Genomic DNA, 20,485 nt, shown 5'->3' on the forward strand with positions numbered 1-20,485 from the left:
GGATTGGGAAGAGTATCTACCATCCACTGAGCAAGTTGAAAGGGATCTTGAGCGAGGTCTCTATCAAACCAAAGCTGCGTTTGTAACTACGTGAGTCCTTCCTGTTCAACCTGCAGTTGTCATTCGTCGCATGCCCAGCACAGTGCTTGGCACATGACAGCAATGGACCAATGTGTGGATTTGTTTATGCTTCAACCCTCCTAGACCTCCAGGTCCCAGAGTCCAAGAATTTTGACTCTAATATTTGAATTCCCATAGTGCCTAGTGCATAGTAGGCCCTCATTAAGTAACTCATGAATGACCATAATAAAAGTGAAACCTGTGCCACCCTTATAGTAGCCACCATGAGAATGTCACACTGAGAGGCTGCTGGTGGGGAAGAAGGCAGGGCTGAAGCATGCCACCATCACCCAAGATTCTGTATGTACACGTGACACTAGTTACACCCACAGGCTAAAGAGCTGTAGCCCTGTCTCTGACACTGACTAAGCCTTTTCCCTTTAATTTCATTCTCTTTTACATTTCAAAAGGATCAGAACCAGGCCAGGCACAATGGCTTATGCCTGTATCACAGTACTTTGGGAAGCTGAGGCAGGTGGACCACCTGAGGTCAGGAGTTCGAGACCAGCGTGGCCAACATGGTGAAACCCCATCTCTAAAAACACAAAAATTAGCTGGGTATGGTGGCACACACCTGTAATCCCAGCTACTGGACAGGCTGAAGCACGAGAATTGCTTGAACGTGGGAGGCAGAGGTTGCACCACTGCATTCCAGCCTAGGTGATGGAGTGAGACTCTGTCTTAAGAACAGCAGCAACACCATCACCACCACAGAAAAGGATCAGGACCGTGATGCAGATAACCGTCCTTTTCCAGGTAAAGCAGCTGGAGGTGGGAGAGATTCGGGACCTGGGCAAAAGTATTTGGTGGTCTGAGAGTGGAACTCAGGACCCTTGACTCTAAACTCAAGCTCCGACCTAAGCTCCAAAGCAAACCAGAATGCACCTGAAAAAGGAAAGGAAGGAGGTTTCTTCTGTCATGAATAGAAGCAGAAGAAAATAGGAACAGACTGGCTGGTTAATATATGTAAAGTCTCAGGGCAAAATGAAATTTTATGGTTGATTTATAATCCTCAAGCGATTGGGAGTTGTCCTGGAAATTTTGACATGAACAGGACGACTGCAGGGCAGTATGAATTGCGTGACTGGCTTCCCAGGATCAAGGTGGCTTTGGCAGTCAGGAGGTGATTATAGGAATGCAGGGCGGGACACAAATAACATTTTGCAGCTGGGTGACTAGATACGCAAGACAGTTCCTGGAGCAGCCGGCAGGTGGCGCCACCTGCCAAGGGAACCAGGACACAGGCGGTAGCCCAGACACGCCCATCTCAAAGGGGCTCTGGCAGCTCTGACTTGGTCCGCAGACCGCTGCCACGAAGTGGAATGCTCCTGAGACATTGGGACCATCCCTGTGTACCGCCGTGCAAATGCCCATTTCTCCCCCTGCGCCCGCCACCCCCCACCACCCGAGGGTGGCGGGGCGGATGATGTCAGAAGGGCTATGCAGCCCATGTGGTTATTATTAACTACTAGAAATGATGACACGAATAACTGCCACAGTTTGCCGAATGCTTACCATGGCAAGGCGCTATGCTAAGTGTTCTAAGTGAATTATTTAATTCCCACATCAACACTGTGGAATAAATAGTACCCTCATTTTACAGATCATAACGTTGGAATTCAGAGAGATTAAGCAATTTGCCTTGGGTCACAAAGCCAGCCAATGGCAAAATCAGTTTGAACTCGGTTCTTTCACACTCCATAGCTTACACCCATAACCACTGTGATATTCTGTCTCAGTCTGTCTCCCTCCCTCCCTTCCTCTTCCATCCTTCCTACTTTCCTTATTGCCTTCCTGACTTCCTTCTCTTCTTTCTTTGTGCCTGGCATTGTGCTAGTTTGAGGTTCAGAAATAATCAGACCATACCTCTGCTCTGAGGATTTTCAGTGTAACAAGGAAGCTCACAATCACAGCAGTGGATGTCTGGAACCATGATGGCGTGTGTCCGAGAAGACGCAAGAAGGCTCAAGTATTCAGTACCAGCTCTAGGCAGGCACGATCCTGGGGGTTGTCCAAGTTGAAAATCCCAGCTGTTCATTGGTTTAATCTGGGCTTTTGTGAACTTGGGCGAGGTGCTGGCTTTTCTGTCTCTTGGCAAACCCCCATCCGGACAATTTCTCCCTGCACTGCCATTTGGCAACACCTGGGCTACATTCTGGCCGGTGTTGGGCTGGGGGTTAATACAAATGCCACTTCATCAATGTTGGGGCGTAGGCTACCAACCGACCCTCAGGAATGAAGGAGGTACCCCAAATGTACTGGACATTCTCATTTCCAGCCAGTCAGCCAAAGGATGGGGGCAAGGAGCCCATCAGAGGCTGTCTCTCTTCTATAGGCTTCATCCACTGCTCAGAGATGAGGAGCAGTGACATCCTCCTCTACGGCTGCAGGCTTGGGAAATCAGAACATTTTACCCTCTGATTTTACACATAAGGAGCGTCAGAGGGAAAAGGCTTCATCTCAGGGCACACAGAGGTGAAGACAGAGGTAGGAGTCAGTGGTACCAGGTCTCTGCATGTTCAGGGAAATGATCCATCTCATCTGCCTGACAGGGTTCTAAAAGGGAATCTGGCCTACTCTCCGTGTGCCTGAAGGGAGATGTCAGTGAGATCCAATGCCTTTATCTAACAGTTGAGAAAACTGAGGCTCAGAGTGGTGGAGTAACACAGTAGCTCAGTGGCATTTACTGTGTTTCTACTGTATGAACAGCATTCTCTTGGGCTCCCTTTCCGGACCCCCGTAGCGCAAGTAGTTTGATAGGAAGTGAAGTTTAATTTCAAGTACAAAAGGAAGAGAGGATGAAATGGGTTAGGTGCAGAAATATTGACATTTCTAGAACCTTTTTAAATGACAGTTGACAAAACAAGACACTAATGGGAATCAGGACTACAATGTGAAAGAACGATCGCTGGCATTATGGATTTAATTGTGTTCCATCCAAAAGGTAAGTTGCAGTCCTGACCCCCAGTACCTGTAAAGGTGACCTTTTTTGGAAATAAGATATTTACAGATGTCATCAAGTTGAGGTCATTAGGGTAGGTTCTCATCTAATGTAACTGGCATCCTTATGAGAAAAGGAAAATTTGGACACAGCCATATGGGCGAATGAAGATAGAGGTGGAAGTGATGCATCTATGTGCCAAGGCAGGCCAAGGATTGCCCGCCATCACCAGAGCTGGGAGAGCAGCCTGGGACCGATTTTCCCTCACAGTCCTCAAAAGGAGCTACCCTTGCCGACACCTTGGTTTCCAGCCTCTAGTCTCCAGACCTGTGAGAGAATAGTTTTCTGTTGTCTAAAGCCACCCAGTTTGTAATATTTTGTCATGGCAGCCCTGGGAAACCAACATGGCTGCCTCTTAGTTACTGATTATGTGGGGCACTTTCATTTGTTGATGTAACCAATATTTATCATGCATCTATGTGCTGTCCGCCAACCTGGGTGATAGAGAAGCAGCAGAAAGCCAGACAGGACATGTTCCTCCCTCCCTGATGCACATTTTCTAGTTCACATGCATTATCTCCAGCCAGTATCCCTACAGCAGTCCTATGAAACAGGGATCGTTCTCCCTCAATGTACAGATAAGGAAATGGACTCCCAGGGGTCAGTCATGGGGCCAGGGCCTCTCTTGTGGGAAGGAGTCAGCTAGACTTGCTATGTTCTACCTCGGTGGATTGTGTAGATGCAGGACTGCGAAGACAGATTCTGGGGGAGAGATGGGCGAGATGAGACAGGCAGGAGTGTCGTCCCGCAGGTACGTCCTGCTCAGCACGTGGGAGGCACAGAGTGGGTTGTGCTCCTAAAGGCACAGCACAGCCCAAGCAATTACATCTCAGCCCCAGCCTCACAGGGCTGCATAGGACATGTGAGGCGAGAGGTCGCTCGCACCTCAGTTCTGCCTCCGTGGTCCTCCCACTGCTGCAGAGGAGGAGGCTGAGGATGCCTGCTTGCTGTGAGGAAGTAAAACCGTGGCCCCGATGGAGGGCAGCTGACAGCAGATATTCTGTAAACCAGCATTTACAGAATATCAGCAATCATCAGACCAGCTCACTCTGTGATCATGGTGGAAGAAGAAGGAGACAAAGGCACACGGTGACTCCACCTAAACAGAGGCAGGGATGCTCTGCAACCACAAAACCTCAACATCCCCCCTTCCAGCTGACTCCAGCCACGAGTGGCTGCTGCTTCTGTACTAATGGTGGTTTTGTGCTTGCTGTGTTCCTTCCACCTCCTGCATAAAGATTATGAAGATCCCCAATCATCAAATTGCCCCTTCTTCCTGAGGGCATCAAACGCAGAGCGAGCCTTTCTGAAACCTTTCCCCAAACCATCGAACAGAGGCCTAAATGTCATAACAAGCCCCTCCCAACTCCCTCTTCCTGAGATGTTCGGGGTTCTCCTGGTATATTTCTCTGTCGCTGCCCCATGCTAATGCCGCGTTTCCACCTATGACAATGTGCTCGGGGGTCTTTGGCTGGTGGGATTTAACAAGGCCATGCCTCACCCCGTGGAGACTGGCATCTCGGCCCCCACCACTGGGCTAGGTGGTGGTGAGAGGTGATCGCCCCTGTGCCGGGGCAGGGGTCCCAGTCCAGCAGTCTGTGGAAACCCTTATGTCAGGCCTCTCCCACGAGAGCAGGTGCTCACCTGTGGCGGAGTGGCTTCGGGGAGCCAGACCCACGCACCACGGGGAGTCCCTGAACTCTACTCAGATAAAGTCGTTCTGTCTCGAGTGCTGACTACTCAGCACATTTTTCTGAGTATTAAAATCACTGAAAAGAAAACGAGAAATCCCAAGGAGGGCTGCGCTCTTCCCCGGCAGCAAAGCTATTAAACTTGTGTCAGTTCTGAGCAGTCGGACGGGTCGGAAGCCGCCCAGCCTCCTGCGTCCAGGTTAAAGCAGTTAGTTCCAGTTAGAGACGTGCTCGCGGAAGAATCAATCATCCTCTCTGACAGTTTCTTCCGAATTAAAAGAGGCAGAGAAGGGCAGAAAAAGGAGGCACATCCCAGAGTCTGAACTGCTCACAGAGTGGGTCTGTGCCAACTATAGCTCTGTTTTATAAAACAGGGGAGCTCTACCTAGACGGTGGGCCCGCCTACCCTTCGGGTTCTGGGACAGCACTAACTCATAAATTTGTGTGACAGGAAGCGTTTTTTTTTTTTTTTTTTTTTTTTTTTTTTTTGAGTCGGAGACTCACTCTGTCGCCCAGGCTGGAGTGCAGTGGCGATCTTGACTCACTGCAACTTCTGCCACCCGGGTTCAAGTGATTCTACCTCAGCCTCCCGAGTAGCTGGGACTACAGGCGCGTGCCACCATGCCTGGCTAATTTTTTGTATTTTTAGTAGAGACAGGGAGGGTTTCACCGTATTACCCAGGATAGTCTTGATCTTCTGACCAACTGATCCGTCCATGTCGGCCTCCCAAGACAGGAAGTTTTTTAACAGTATTTTAGGGATAGAAACTGAATTGGTCCTGGCTGGAACACTAACTGTGGCCTCTGTTTCTTTATCTCTAAAATGGGTATTATGGGCTGAAGCATGTCCTTCTTCCCCCAAATTTCTATGTTGAAATCCTAACCCCCAGTACCTCAGAATGTGACTGTATTTGGAGACGCGGTCTTTAAACAGGTGATTCAATTACAATGAAGTCCTGACGGTGGGCCCTACTCCAAGATGCCTGGCGCCCTTCTGAGAAGAGGAAGTTTGCACCCAGATGTACAGAGGGAAGCCAGCTCGAGGACACAGGGCAAAGATGCCCCTCCGTGAGCCAAGGAGAGAGGCCTCAGGAGAAACGATCCTGCTGACACCTTGATCTTGGACTTCTGGCCTCCACAACAGGTAGAAAATGCATTTCTGTTGTTGAAGACATGCTGTCTATGGGCCTTTTTTCTGGCAGCCCAAGGCGACGGATACATTGTGCATAATCCCGTCTTCCTGGGTGACCCCATAAATTACGGAGAGGACCAAATTAGGACTGAGAGTAAAAATTCTTGTTAAAGCTTGCAGAAGTCATGCAAACACAAGGCCTGCAGTTCACAGTGAAGACTGTGGGTGGTTTTATCCTCATGAGTCTTATGGCAGTAAATTATTTTGTGAGGGAAGGAACATGATTTTGTGAGGAAAAATCATAGGTATGTTCTCAGTGGTTTTTGGCTGGTGGGATTGAGCAGGTACATGCCTCACAGGAGGTAAACCCAGAGAACTCCCAGAGTGCCTGTGCCCACTCTGGGGGTGGCTGGGTGTGGGCGAACTGCAGCCAGGAATTCAGTGGCCTACCCAAGACTGTCCCCGGAGAGGTTCCTGGCCTGGGTGGGCTGGATGCCACCGTGAGCAATTCATTTCCCAGGCAGCCTCCTCAGGGACGGTGGGTACCCACACCCAGTGACCTCCCGCCACCTCCTGGGGCTTCTCCTTGTCCCAGTTACTCCTCACATGAGAGCGATGGTTTCATCTTCATTGTGCAGATGAACAAAACAAGGCCCATGTTTCCACAGTGGGTGAATGATAAAACCCTCCATCACATAACCTTTCTCCTCAGAGCTGGAGAAAGGGCCCTGGGTGGGGAATGAAGGTGATGAAGTTGAAAGCTGGAAATGATACCTGGAAGTTCTCTGGGCAGTAGGGCTAGGAGTAGGAGCAGGGGAGTAGGGCTAGGAGGAAGGAGAGGGGAGGCAACAGGGGTGTGTAGAGGGCAGAGGACAGGGTTGAGTAGAGGGGAAGGGGCAGGGGTGACTAGAGGGAAGGGGGAAGGGGTGAGTAGAGGGGAGAGGACAGGGCGAGCAAAGGGGAGAGGGCAGGGGCGAGTAGAGGGGAGAGGACGGTTGAGTAGAGGGAAGAGGGCAGGGGGAAGTGGAGGGGAAGGGGAGAGGGCAAGGGTGAGGAGAGGGCTGAGGATGGAGGTGAGTAGAAGGGAGAGGACAGGGGTGAGTAGAAGGGAGAGACAGGGGTGAGTAGAAGGGAGAGGGCAGGGGTGAGTAGAGGGGAGAGGAGAGGGGTGAGTAGAAGGGAGAGGGTAGGGGCGAGTAGAGGGGAGAGGGCAGGCGTGAGTAGAGGAGGAGGGCAGGGGTGAGTAGGGGGGAGGGCAGGGGGGAGTAGAGGGGAGAGGACAGGGGTGAGTAGAGGGGAGAGGTCAGGGGCGAGTAGAGGGGGAGGGCAGGGGTGAGTAGTGGAGAAAGCACAGAAGTGAGTAGGGAGGTGAGTAGAGGGGCTGGCAGGTGTGGGCAGTTAGATTCAGCAGGGGACTTCGTCTTCTTCATAGTTTTGCCCAGAGCCTGCTGAAAGAGGGGGCCTTTCTAGCTTCACTATTTCAGTCTCCACACTGTCGTGTTATTTAGATAGCACTTATTTAGATGGTTATTCATTGGTCCTGGAATAAATACGTAACTAAAAAGGACAAGTTGCTCTTTAGCGGTGGTTAGCGTCATGGTGGTGATTTCCACTCCTGTGCCCCGCTCCTCCCTCCTGAGGACTGCTGAAATCACTTCTCGTTTCTGCTGAATAATGCATTTGTGACAGCCAGCTCCACTAGCTCATTTACAACCAGATAAATGAGTCTTTATGTGCTTTCCCCAGCCAGACGACAATAAACTAGGTTTTATTTCCCTAAATTGAGTCCTCAACTTCTGCGGATCAGCATAAACCCTCTGGGAGAACGCTGGGGACCCTGCCTAGCATTCTGCTTGGTTCAGCCATTCTGTCACTAATTCCCTGTAAAGAGCCACCGCGTTTGTCCTCAGCACTTGTGCCAGCTGCCTAGATTAGTTTTAATTTAGCTTTTCTGGAGAGTGTAGCTCTTTAGAACATCTTTCCTATTGCTCTTCTCTACGGATGTTTAATTTGGTTGGGTTTGTTCTGAGAGGAGCTGTGGAGATGGGTCTTCTCTCCCACCCGACACGTCCGTAGAAGGGTTGGTTCTCTTGCCTTTGTGGAGTTCTGAAGGCTTCCCCTGCCCCAAGACCTGATAGGAATTACTGCTTCCCCCACCCCAAAAGCCACTGACAGAAGTTTTATTTGTCAGTGCATATTTTATTTAAGGTAAAACCTCCAAACAGTGCCAAAGAGTGATACCCCACAGTAAGCCTTCTGTCCTGTCTCCAGCCCCAGGCCTCTCATCAGCAGCCCCCACTGTCCCTGTGTGTGCTTCCAGAGGGTCTGCGCTCCACTTCCTAAGGAACACAGACAGTAGCAGGGCACACACGTGGTTCCGCAGCCCGCCTTCACTCAGCGATGCATCTTGGCGCCAGCTCCACGTAGGTATCTAACCAGCGTCCTGCGTGGTCTCTCACAGCTGCAGGGGATTCCGCCGCCTCGTTTCGCTGTGTCAGGCCTCGCAGCCGCTTACTGGCTCGCTGCTGGTCTGGAGTTTTAGAGGATCCCCGATGTGGAGCTGTGCATTGAAACCGGGAGCCTGTCTGGTTCCACATTCAACTTTCACCACCAGCCGTTTCTTGAACTCCCGCTGTGTGTCGAGGTGTGCCTCTCTGTGCCAGGCTCTGGCAGTGGAGAGGGAGGGAGACAGCAGCGGCCCGGGCTGGAGGCCCGCCCCGGACCCAGCCTGCCCTGCGGACGCCAGGCCCGCTCCCACCTTGGTCCACGCTGGGCCCCGCTCTGCAGAGCCGCCTTCCAGGATGCTCCTTGGGACCCACGTTCAGTCCCCACTTCCTGGGGCACCCTTGCTGAGAACTAATCAACACGCTGCGCTTTCTGGAAACTTCTCCTACGGCATCTGTTGGTCCATCCGCGCACAGGTAAGGCGTGTGTTATTGCTCATTTAATGCGTCTTCAAGTGTATTCAGTTCCGCAAACTTAAATAGGGCACTGATTCTGTGCCAGGCGATTTACACATGTTACATTTGCATTCCTGCGCCAACTCCATGAGGCAGGCCTTCTAGCTGCATTTTTATGAAAATTTCAAACGTAAGTCAAAAGAAATCTGGTATAATGGACCCCACATACGCGTCCTCCGGCTTCCTTGGTTATAAGCACGTGGCCTATGTTGTTTTACTTGTATCCACACATCTTGCCACTCTGCCTGCGATTATTTTCAACAAATCCCGGACATCATGTTATTTCTTCTTCAAATATTTCAGCATGTGTTGGCAAATTGTAAGAATGCTTTAAAAGGAACACGTGACTTAACCATGCTCACGTCTAAAAATTAATAATACTTTCGTAAGACTTTCTCGGTCATCGACTATCTAGTCAGTGTTTATCTTTTCTCAAACATCGAATTTTTTTAATAGTTTGCTTGAGTAGTGATCCAAATAAAGCCTACTTTGGCGTGCTGGTATGTCAATTTAGTCTCTTTTAATGTATAGGTTTCTCTTACCATCTCCCTTCCCTTGCAATTTTTAATTTGTTAAAAGAAATGGGCCTTTTGTCCTATAGTTTCCCAGAGTCTGGATTTTGCTGATTTCATCCCTATAATAATTTAGCATTCTCCTACGACTGTCAGGTTGTCTGAATATCGCTTATTAAAAAGTCCGCTCTTCCCTCTATAGGTTTCAGGTGCTGCCTTTATTGATGTTAAATTTGCAAACACTGTTGAGCTTGCTATAGAATTCACCTGTTCATCCGACCCTTGTCTTTTCAGTAAATTAGTAGTTTTATCTTAAGGCTTAATCACATTCAGGGTTTTTGTTTGTCTGCAAGACTACTTCATAGGTGGTGATGTGCCCTCCACCAGGAGATACAGAATGACTGCTGGTCGCATTTTTGTGATGGTAGTCGCCATTTGATTATTGTTATTGCCTAGAGCCATTGTTTTATTATAGCTATAAATCAAATTAATAATAATCTGTTTATTAGCTGGAATACCTCTATAAAAAGATACTTCCTCTCTTTATTTCTTTTTCTTACCTGATAAAACCTATAGGTCTTACAAAAAAGGCAGGAAAATGTTTTATTTTCTCTCATTATTTACCAGTTTTAAAAATGATGAGTTGGTTCCTCAGTGGACTCCAAAGGTGATCAGTGTTTTTGTTGTTGTTTTGGTATTATATTGATATTTTGATGGGTTTCACTCTATTGCAGTTAATGTTCTTAATATTCTTTTAAAAAACTGATGGATCATGCTTTTATTCTCTAACTTATCATTTTAATATTTGAAAGCTGTAAATGACATTTTCTCTATTTCCCAAGAGGGGAGCTAACAGGTCTCTCTGGATTCACTTGGGGGTCACTTAGAAGTCTTTCTTTACAATTTTAAAAAAAATCTCTAAACATTTACATTCTTTACTATTAAGGCAAAGAGGCAGTTCGAGTTCAATCAGAATTTCATGTTCAATTGCTTCACAAAGTCACAAAGTTGAAAGCTCTGAATGTGTGATTTACATGTAGTGGTTGGAAAGGTATTTTCAGCCTGGCAAGATGCACCTTGCTCCTGGGTGGCAGCTCATATGTGCTGCACCATGAGATTGGCCGCTGTAGTGCTCAGAGAACAGCTTTGGTTCCTCGGACTCCTGTCTGCCCAGGGGCTGCACACAGGCGGTAGGTTTCTGTAATATTGAACTGAACTTTGACATCAACGAAGGTGGGAAAGACTGATTTGAGTGCTGGCCACTTGGAAAAGATGCATGAGAGGAGAATTCCCGTTTGCATCAGGGGCCCGAGGTGATTTGGAGCGCTGATGTTCCTTGCTATGCTGATCATTCCATGAGACCTGGAATGACAGGCCCTTCACCAAGAGACAGCCTAGGGCTTTCCAGGGCTGGAAGAGCACGGCTTGGAGTGCTGTGACCCATGCTGGCCTTTTTCTCTGCTCTTCTGCTCCCTCTGCTGCTATAGGAGTCACAGTCATGTCTCTGGCCACCACCATTAGTGCCACTGCTGCCACCTGCACTGGTCTACTGGGTACTGTGTCCACTCTGTAAGCCTGAGGACTGTTTCCGAGACTGAGAAATGCTGGGTGCAGAGGTCCTACTGGGGTCCATTTTCATCTGTTATTGGTGGTACTGTAGGCTTGGAAATTGCAGTATGCGTCGGTATAGATTTGTCTCTATAAAATCCTTCATTTCACCATAGTTTCCAAGCATACTCTGGATACGACTAGGTATCTTATCTTCCGTGCTAGTAACTTCGTGTGGCTCAGCAAAGAGAAGGGAGCTAGGTCGGGGAAGGCGCCCTCACCCTGTTGAATTGCCTGATTCCGCCTTTCTTGTTCTTTCTTATGCTGCATGCTCTGGCCTTCATGGTTCATGTTGTTTATCTTGATTTCTTTTTGTCCCCAGTGCAGCCTCCTTGGTGTCCATCCTTACGGCAATTGGACCTCAGCTTTGCTCTTGCTTTAGATTCCACAGTATGAGATGTAGAAGAGCCCCAAGCATGGGGGCTTCTGTCTCCGTGGTGTTGGGGTGTGCCAACTCCCAGCACGTGGATTTGTTTTGTTCACCTGACTGGAAGCCCTGATAATATTCTTATTGATTCCCAACTATCTTTGGTTCATGGGAGCTTATCTGAATTGGCTCCTGAATCTTCTGACATGACTGTAGTAGTTTTTCATAGCATCCTTGCTTTCTGGTATGACAAGATGTTTCAGACTCATCTTGTGTATTTCCTATCCTCAAACCTGGATTCAGCCATTTCTACGAGGAACCCCCATTCTTTTAGTGAAAGATGGTTGTTAGAGACCCAAATATGAGACTAAAATTCTCATTGTCAATAAGGTGGCCATTGCTTCTAGATCTTTTCAGTGGTAAGACTTGGAAATAGTCATATATTTATTTTTATAATCACATATATCCTGACTTTATAGTGATAATTCCAATTTAAATTGAAGACTAAGGAATTGTCACTAAACATCATGCATCTTACAACTGTATCTTTTTTCACTCACATTCCAGCCTCAGTTTTCAATAACATAAAAAAAGTTACTCTCTATCCTGCAATACACATGCGTACATGCACACACACACACACACACACACACACACACACACACACACACACCAGTGTCAGAAGAACAGCCAGGGCTACCATCACCAATATGATTACTGAAAACTTTTTTTTTTTTTTCTGTTCTCTTTTGCATCTCTACTAGGAATGAACAGTTAAATTCCTGTGGTTTAAAAAGTCACTTGGAATAGTTCTTCTTTGTGTGACTATGCGATCAACTTGAGGATTCATTTGTTCCCTTTTATTTTTCATTCTTATAATAGGCTTTCTGAAATCTAATTTTGTTACACGATTTGGTGAACTATTTTTGTGATTCCGAAGTCATCTCCACATAACAAGATAAAAGAACTCTAGTGTCCTTCCTTTCCCTGCTACTCTTCTCCCTCCGCCCTCCTTAAGTAACATTTAAAAACACTTACGGTTGGTTTTATGCCATTTTTTCAATGTAAACAAATATGTGTGTATATATACATATCCTTCCCTTTTCTTAGCTAGATGGTAGAATGAAAAACACACTCTTTCCATCTTGCCTTTTAGCTCAGTAATGTATCCTGGAGATATCACTCCATAGCAGTTACAGAGCTACTCCTTGTTCCTTTGCAGATGCACCGTTTATTCAGCTAGTCCCCTACTGGTAGGTATTTGGATTGTTTCCAGTATTTTGGTATTACAGATGGGATTGCAGTGAACAGCTTTGTACATACTTCTTGTTCCTATTTTTGCCAATGTGTCTTTGGGAGTGAGTCCTAGAAACAGGACTGCTGGGTCAAATTATATAAACATAAATGTCTATATAATTTGTTGCCAAATTACGTATACATAAATGCCTGTATAATTTGTTGCCAAATCATATAGCTGTTGCCATATTCTTCTCCATAGGGGTTGTAACATTTTCTATTCCCATCAACACTGTAAACTTGCCTATTTTCTTAGAGCTTCATCAACAAAATAGTTTCACACGCTTTTAGAGCTTTGCTAATCGGATAGGTAAAAATGGTATCTCAGGTAGATTTTAAACATTTCTCTTATTATGGGTGCATTTGAGACATTAGGAGCCATTTTCATGTATTTTTTTGTGTCAACTGTTCATATCTCTAACATATTTAAAAATAAAAGAGTGCATTGACTTTTCTTAATCTCGAATTTTAAATGCTATATATAGAATAGGGCTATTTTAACCTTTTATATTCTACATTGCATTTTTTTTTTTTAGTTTGTCATTTATCTTTTAATTTTGTTTATGGTGATATTTTGAAGTACAAAATTTTTAAATTTTTGTTAATCAAATGTATCAATATTTTCCTTTGTTGCTTTTGGATTTTGAATTGTAACAAGGAAAAATTTCCCCACATCCAGGTTATAAAGGAATTCACCTATGTTTTCTACTTGTATGGTTTCATTTTTGACATTTATATCTAGGATACATTTAGAATTGACCCTATGGTACAGCAAGAAATGGATCCAATTTTATTATTTTCCCCAAGACAGGGCCTTGCTCTGTCACCCAGGCTGGGGTGCGGCAGTGCCATCACGGCTCACTGTCCCCTCAACCTCTCAGGCTCAAGTGATCCTCCTGTCTGAATATCAGTTATTAAAAAGTCCACCCTTCCCTCTTGGTTTCAAATGCTGTCTTTATCAATGCTAAATTTCCAAATGCAGTAGACCTTACTATAGAATTTTCTATTCTATTCCTTGGTTGTCTGATCTTTTTTGTGCCAATGCTAAACTATGTTGATTACGGAGACTTTATAATATGTGGATGTCTGCTGGGGCTGCTGGTCACCTCTCCAGCCTCCTCCCCTTCACTCTTTTTATTTTTTCTTTCCTGGACATTTTTGTCTTTTTGTTTTTACAAATGGAATTTATAATCAACTCATCTAACTCTAGAAAAAAAGATGGTATTTTAAAAATTAGGATTGCAATAAGTTTATAAATTAGGGAGAAGAGACATCTTTATGCTATTGAGTCTTTCTATTTAAGTGCATGGTATTTCTTTCTGTTTGTTCAAGACTATTTTGTGTGTTTCAGAAAGATTTGAAGATTTGATATAGATTTTGGATGTTTCTGAAGTTTGTTTAGAAGTAGTTAATCTTATGCTATCATAAATGAGATTTTCTCATCTCTCTTGTCTTTTTTGATTATATATAAACAGCATTGCTTATGGTTAGTTTTGAGATGGCCCTCGCTTTGTTGCCCAGGCTGTTCTTAAAGTCCTGGGCTCAAGCCATCCTCCTGCCTCACCCCCTAATATCTGGTACTACAGAGTTGTACCACCACACCAAGCAGCATGTATTTATTTATTTTTCTTTTAGAGATAGGGCCTTGCTCTGTCACCCATGCTGGAGTGCAGTGGTACAATCATGGCTCACTGCAACTTCAACGTCCCAGGCTCAAGTGATCCTCCTGCCTTGACCTCACAATGTGCTTTGATTACAGGCGTTTGCCCCCATGCCTGGCCTCAGTATTGCTTTTTGATGTTATTTTATAGCATGCTACTTTACTAAATTATCTTATTGTTTGTTATATAGTTTTTACCTTGTTCCTTCTGGGATTTCCAGAAAGGCCAACATTTTCCCTCTTTCTTTCCAGTTCTTATACCGAGTACTTTCTCTTGTCTGATCACATTGACTACGGCCTCTGACCAATGTTACAGAGCAGTAGACGATGGGCATCTTTTTCTCATTCTTCGTTTCTGTGGAAAGCCTAGTGTTTCCTTCTTAGAGATATTTTATCATGTCAAAGGAAGTCTCTAAACATCCTCAATATTCAGATGGGAAACTGAGATGTAGAGATCAATGAAGAACTTGGCTCAAGGACATGCAGTTAGAAGTGGCAAAGTTTGAGTTTGACCTAGAGACTGTCTGGCTTCAAAGTCCCCAGTCTTTGTACCACATCTAGTTTTCCCTAGTTTTTGTGGAAAACTGACCCCACCCCCGCATCTTTCATTTCCCAACATGGAACTCGCATTTTAAGAGATCTTAAGAATTTTAAGAGCGGCTGAGTGTGGTGTCTGAGAGGGGCGTGGGACGAGCCCCTGAGTGCCAAGCCCTAGTCTGCCTCTGTTTTCTTTAGCAGTTCTCTTGCTTTCTAGACACACTCGACCTACAAAACAAAAGCCTCCAGGAAACCAAAATCTACCTTTCTTAGAAAGAAGTTTAGTGACTGGCTGGGTGTGGTAGCTCACGCCTGTAATTCCAACACTTTGGCAGGCTGAGGCAGGTGAATCACCTAAGGTCAGGAGTCCCAGACCAGCCTGGCCAACATGGTGAAACCCTGTCTCTACTAAAAATACAAAAAATTGGCTGGGTGTGGTGGCAGGCAGCTGTAATCCCAGCTACCTGGGAGGCTGAGGCTGGAGAATCACTTGAACCCAGCAGGCAGAGGTTCCAGTGAGCTGAGATTACACCATTGCATTCCAGCCTAGGCAACAGAGTGAGACTCCATCTCTCTCTCTCTCTCTCTCTTTTTTTTTTTTTTTTTTTTTTGAGATAGAGTGTTGTTCTTGTCCAGGCTGGAGTGCATTAGCGCAATCTTGGCTCACTGCAACCTCCACCTCCTGGGTTCAAGTGATTCTCCTGTCTCAGCCTCCCAAGTAGCTGGGAGTACAGACATGCACCATTATGCCCAGCTAATTTTGTATTTTTAGTAGAGACAGGGTTTCACTATATTGGTCAGTCTGGTCTCGAACTCCTGACCTCAGATGATCTGCCCACCTTGCCCTCTCAAAGTGCTGGGATTACAGGTGTGAGCCACTGTGCCCAGTTGAGACTCCATCTCAAAAAAAACGAGAAAGCAGCTCAGTGGCTACCCGTGTTATATGAACAAGACCCTTGGGAGCAGGCTGATGCCTCCTTCTCCCCCTGTCCCATCAAAATATTTCTTCCAATCACTCTTCCTGAGAGGAAGGAATCTCTCGAATGTACTTTCCTTGGTAGCTACATTTCTAAACATACTGTAGTGTGCCTCATAACTTGGCTGACAGAGAAACTGCCCCTCTGGCCCACTCTGACCAAACAAATTGCATTTATTAAGAAACAGACCGAGTGACTCTGCCTTGGGGAAATGTGTTCAGACCTTTGCAGATGCTAAAATAGCTTATGATTCTGCCTCCATCGCCTGCTTTCAGGGATGCCAGTGGTAAGTGATGAAAAACAAACCCTGTTGCCTTTCTTTATACTCAGTGGAGAAGGATTAGTTCTTGTTTCTTTTTCTAAAAAGAAAGGCTTCTCAGACCACAGGTTCTGTGGGAGAGAAACTTGGCCCAGATCTGGATTGCCTGAGCTTCCAGCATTTTCTTCAAATAGGCAGACTCCCTGAGTATGGGCTCTCTCTCTGAAAGGGACAGAAAGAGTGGCTGTGAACAGCAGGAAAAATAGTCAAATCGGGTCTATTTTAAACTCAGTCCTGTTGCCTTTCAACAATTTTGATTTCCCATTTCCTCCAGCTGACAGCCTTCTCCTTTGGAGGTGCAAGCTGCAGTTTTCTCCCGTGGAGACCTGGACGAATGTCCTGGCTCCTTAACTTAGAACCTCTGCACTCCCCTCTCCTCCTCAGGCAGCTTCATTCTCCTCAGGCCTCGGCTGTTCCTTTCGATTTGACAGCCGTCTCTGAGGGCTGTGCCTCTGTCCCCACTCTCCTTTCATCTGCAGCTCCGAGGCACAAGGCTGCCTTATTCCAAGCTTGTGTTTGGCCTATTTGAGATGAAAGGGCCTGATGTTGCCACCAGAGCCTGTCGTCAGCATCCTTCGCTTGGTAGGAAAAGTCAGGAGCACAGAGCAAGGCTGGAGAGGGAAATGGCCCAGGTCTTCCTCAGCCTCTGCAGTTGCCACCTGGGGTTTTTGTCTGTTTTCACCACTTAGCAGACGAGGCTGGGAGGTTCTAATGCAGCTGAGGAGTGGGAGGAGAGAGGGTTGGGATTGAAACGGAACTTCACATGCATGAACCCCAACCAGGACCAGCTATACAGTTTGTGGGTCCTAGTGCAAAGTGTGGGGCCCCTTGTTCAAAGAACAGGAGCTAAGTGCAATTTAAGTTACTAAAATATAAAGCTTTTCCTTTCTTCTGTCATGTTTCAACTTGTTATGGTACTTCTCATCCGCTATTTAGTTTTGTACTCCCTGGGGGCATGGGGACACTCATGCAGACAGACCTTTACAGGCATCCAGAGGCCCTGCTCCGTGATTCTGCGCGTGTGTGCACCCCACCAATGGCTGGGGTACCTTTCTTACCAGCCACTGGACTGATGTGCCATGTCCTGCTGGTAGGGGTGGGGTGGTAACCCCCAAGAGTACAGTGACCTCAGTGCCACCTGTAGGTACCTGGGTCGGGGGTGGGCAAAAGGCTCGTCCTCTCCAGTTGCTGCCACCCAGGGGCAGGGAGGGGGTTGTCAGAAGGGGACTGGGGCTCCTGGGGCAGAAGGGTGGGCCAAGAACCTGTTCTAGGGAGACAGAGGGAGGCGGGACCATTCGAGAGCCCCTGGTCCATGCTCCATTGTCCCATCAGACTTCACTTCAAAACACAAATGCAAAGATAAAACTATTGGCTGGGCATGGTGGCTCATGCCTATAACCCCAGGTCTTTGGGAGGCCAAGGCAGGAGGGTCTCTTGAGGCCAGTGGTTGGAGGTTGCAGTGACCTATGATGGGCCACTGCACTCCACTGCAGGACCCCATGAGACTTCACTGGAGGTGCACCCGTGGAGCCAACCCTGGCCCCAAACTGAATGCTGCTAAGGATGGAGAAGACCCCCTCCCCAGGGCTGCCTTCCTGACTCTGCCATGGCATGAGCCCTCTGGCTGCCCAAGCTTTGTGTTGCTCTCTGTGATGCGGCTTTCTGCACAGTGACAGCATTGGTTTTACTCCCCCGGCTCCTCTTCCTGCTTTTCCTGAAAACCTGTCTTTGTCTCCTCTTGGTGGGGGTGAGACAGGCTGTGGGGAGATTCTAGGACACAGGGGGCCCCCACTCCCAAGAATGGCCCCAGGAGCTTTCTGTGTCTGCTGGGGGGTGGTGGTGGGGAGGAGAGCCTGTCCCCTTTCCAACTCTTTTATCCCCCTCTGAAAGCAAGGGGAAATGTCGTTTCCCAAACATTTATGGAAGTTGTCGCTTGCTCCGAACTTCCCCACTGCTTGCTCCAGCCTGATGCAAGAAAGTGCCACCAAAATGGACATCCCCTACCCTGCTCTAGAGTGACAGGCCTCTCTTGGATTCTCTGTTTGCGGCCCAGGCTAAGGAGGAGGTTGAATTTCTCTTTAGGTGCCAACTAGGGGCTCAGTTGCTGAGAGCTTGCTCGGAGGCCTCAGGTGCTGCGTGGGCCCTGAGGAGTCACAGAGGATTGCATGGAACTGGGCTTGCAGAACAAGGAGGAGTTCGGTGAGGTGGACAAGGTGGGGAAGAGGTGGCTGCAGGTGGAGAAATGGGAGGGTAAGGAGTGCTGTGAGGAGCATGGAACACCGGAGCCCTGAGTCTGGAAAGGTGAGCTTGAAGCCCCAGGCAGAGGGGCATAAGTGAGGGCAGAGGGAGGGAACACTGGATTTCTGGAGCCCAGGACCGCAGAGTGGCTGCCTCTGACCTCCAAGAGAGGCGAAGGCAGTACTTTGTGAAAGGCCTGGGCTGGAAGGTGGCCTTTAGGAAAAATAAGGAGGTGGGAGCCCGGGTGAGGGCCTCCTGCAGCTCCGTGAGGCCAGATTGATGGAAAAAATCACAAGTATTTCTCAATTATGGAGTTTTTTTTGGTTCTTCCTGATGGAATAGGGCTTAATACGGCTGAAAGGCTGGGCGGTGCCATATAGAAATAATAACTCTGGCCATGCGCGGTGGCTCACACCTGTAATCCCAGCACTTTGGAAGGCGGAGGGGGACAGATCACCTGAGGTCAGGAGTTTGAGACCAGCCTGGCCAACATGGTGAAACCCCATCTCCGTTAAAAATACAAAAATATTAGCCAGGCATGGTGGCAGGCACCTGTCATCCCAGCTACTTGGGGTTGAGGCAGCAGAATTGCTTGAACCCGAGAGGCAGAGGTTGCAGTGAGCCAAGATCGTGCCATTGCACTCCAGCCTGTGTGACAGTAGAAGACTCCATCTCAAAAAAAAAAAAAAAAAGGGAAATAATAACTCCATTTTATCAATTGGTCTAATTCTATCTTCAAGTCCATGTTTTTTTGTTTTTTTTTTTAAAAAAAGAAGAAAAAGAGACCTTTATTCATACCCAGGATCTCGTTTATAGTCACTTAAGAGGAAAGTGAGCCATGTGGGAGCCTGACCCTCAATGACACAGGGTGCGTGTCTTGGCGCATGGCTGTGCTGCTCTCATAGGATTTTAGAGCTTCCTAGTCTGTACTCTGCTTGTAGGCAGGAGCCAGGGATCTTATTTATCTATGGATTTGCTAGAATATCCAAGCATGATTATACCCATTTTGTAGATAATGAAACTGAGGCCCAGAGAAATCGGTAAGTTGCAACAGCTCTTGTAGCTATGTGGAGCCAGAGCAAGTCAGTATCTACAGAGTATAAACTAAGTTTTGTGGCCCTACTTTTTAACCTAGAAATCGGGACACCTGATTTCTCCTGACAGGTCTGAGTGGCACCTGAGTGCAAGCGATTGTCCAGCAGATGCTGACAGAGTAGAGTATCCAGGGATGTTCTGGTGGTTGTTACGGCATAATATTTGGAAACAGGACAGTTGTGAAGAATCCTGGAGAATGACTGCCTCTTTGATTTGACAGGCGTTGAGGGCCTGGACTGTTCAAAGATGGAGCAGCCCAGATGGAGGCAAGCGGAACAGCAGCACCAGGGGGAGAGCCTGAGAGGAGAGTGCTGTTCATCATGTGCTCTGTGCTGTCAGTGGGCACTGACAGCAGTGCAGGAGAAGCATCCTGGGATGAAGCAGGAGGCAGGAGGGGCAAATGGGGAGTCCCTGTGTGCACCTGCTCAGCATCCCCCCAGCTACACACAAATAAAATTTTGTGACCTCCTCTTGGGAGGCTGCATGCTGGACTCTAGGGGCCCAAGGGTCTGAGTTGGTAGTCCCTGGTGGGTTAGAGACTGATTTTGCTCAGAGAGATCCCAAGGCCAGCATCTGGAGAGAAAGGGGAGGAGAGAAGCCAGCCATCCACAGAGAGACCAGCTGAGAAGTGTAATGCTGGCTGGAGTCCCAGCATTAGAACCACAGGCTGCAGGCCAGACATGATGGATGAGCTCCAGGCTCTGCAGAAATTAGCCTGGAGAGTGGGAAAGCAGGGCTGACCAAGCAAGGGAGAAAGATAAAACCTGGGCATCCTTCCTGTCCAGTAAGATAGCCACTAGCTACCTGTGGCTATTTACATTTAAAGTAATGAAAATTAGATAAAATAAAAATATAATTCCTCAGTCTCAGCCACATTTCAAGTGCCTGATAGCTATATATGGCCAGTGGCTGCCAGATTGGGCGGTGCAGATACATTAATATTTCCATCATGCAGAGTGTTTTACTTCAATG

General features: G+C 47.3%; 1 protein-coding gene and 1 pseudogene across 1 annotated transcript in view; both read right to left on the reverse strand.

Moving 5' to 3' along the window:
• Positions 1 to 20,485, reverse strand: part of BFSP2 (beaded filament structural protein 2) — a 64,434-nt gene that overhangs the window by 42,601 nt on the left and 1,348 nt on the right. The gene's annotated exons all lie outside the window — the stretch shown is intronic.
• On the reverse strand, positions 10,256 to 11,502 carry LOC116541909 (annotated as a pseudogene).

Source organism: Sapajus apella, unplaced genomic scaffold (assembly GCF_009761245.1).
Source record: "Sapajus apella isolate SASKATOON/1434 unplaced genomic scaffold, GSC_monkey_1.0 scaffold4, whole genome shotgun sequence".
NCBI lineage: Eukaryota > Metazoa > Chordata > Mammalia > Primates > Cebidae > Sapajus > Sapajus apella.